Here is a 1,365-nt window from a genome sequence, read left to right as displayed (position 1 = left end):
AAGCTTTATTTTAATCTAAAAATAAGTTTAACCCCAAGAATTTTTGCAGGAAACAACAGCTTTTTACTTTCTTAACTTTAATTTTAATTAAAGTAATTTCTCTGAACAAGAAAATGCTATTTTTCGCCTAATTTTAGCTAAATTCTCCGTTTTTATGAGCAAATAAAAACAATTCCACCTTCTTTGAGTGTAATTACAGCGAAAAACCAGCAGATGTCGACTCTATCACACAAACACAGCTTTGAAAAGAACCCGTGACATTTCACCCCTCCCAGGGAGAGAACTCACGTTCAGTTACGTATGACGTCGTGACGTCGTGCGTCAGACACAAAATGGTGGCTTCACTCTGACCCAGAGACAGCAGCTTCCCACCTACGGACAAAAACTCCGCTTTACGCTTACACAGCGCAACCTTATTTAGCTCCACGCAACCCAGAGCGGGGCAAACGATTTATAAGCTAAAACCCGTGACCCTCATGGAAGACAGGGCAAGCTTTCTGCGCTCAGCAGCTTTAAAACTGAATAAATCAGCTGGCTTCCCCGTTAGCGCTAGCAGCGCTCCACACAGCTCAGTGTGGACAGACTCTCGTCTGTATAACGCCTCGGCACGAAACCTTTAAGCTTTACTAGCCTCGAACGGCGCTAAAACTCCCTCACGTTATGTTTATTTATATAAACCGTGGTGACAGCTTCTAAGTCGCGACCCTAGAGAGCTCTGTCGTGGAGTTAAACTGGCTACACTTACGCGTAAATTACGCAAGTACCAGACCAGGATTACGGTTCTAAACCCCCACCGGTATGAACACACTGGATTTAAAAGGATCCTATTTCACTCATTCATCCACAGATGTGAGTACATGCATGCAATAAGTCGCTTCTCAAGCGAAACACGGTTACTGCTTCATTAGAGTCTGGCGGCACAGCTCTCCAGCAGAAACCTACTGTTGGCGCAGCGGCGGCGAGACAGTACCAGAACCACAGAACCGGACCTCAGCGGGTCCAAAACGCACATTTGCCAGGATAAACAGATTTTTAACAGAACCAAGTCTGCAGTCATTGGAACTGATTCTGAACACTCAAGCAAAGCCGTATTTTTTTAAAAAAAACCCTCATGCCGATGTGGGAAAAATTAATATTTTTTTTTTCAGATTCATAAACAGAATTAATATCTCATCACTCCAAGATTAGCACAATGCCCGCATTCTCCACCATTATATGTAAGAACTCACTCTATGAAATTAAGACCAGCTCAATCTCACAAAATAATTTCCCACGCAAGATCTTTGCATTATGAAATCTCAGAAAATGACAAGATACCATCCCTGATCATGAATGTGAAATGAAAACTTGTGACCTGAACGTATT

The sequence above is a fragment of the Austrofundulus limnaeus genome, unplaced genomic scaffold (assembly GCF_001266775.1).
Source record: "Austrofundulus limnaeus strain Quisiro unplaced genomic scaffold, Austrofundulus_limnaeus-1.0 Scaffold498, whole genome shotgun sequence".
NCBI classification, from domain to species: Eukaryota; Metazoa; Chordata; class Actinopteri; order Cyprinodontiformes; family Rivulidae; genus Austrofundulus; species Austrofundulus limnaeus.
This window is presented reverse-complemented; position numbering follows the sequence as displayed.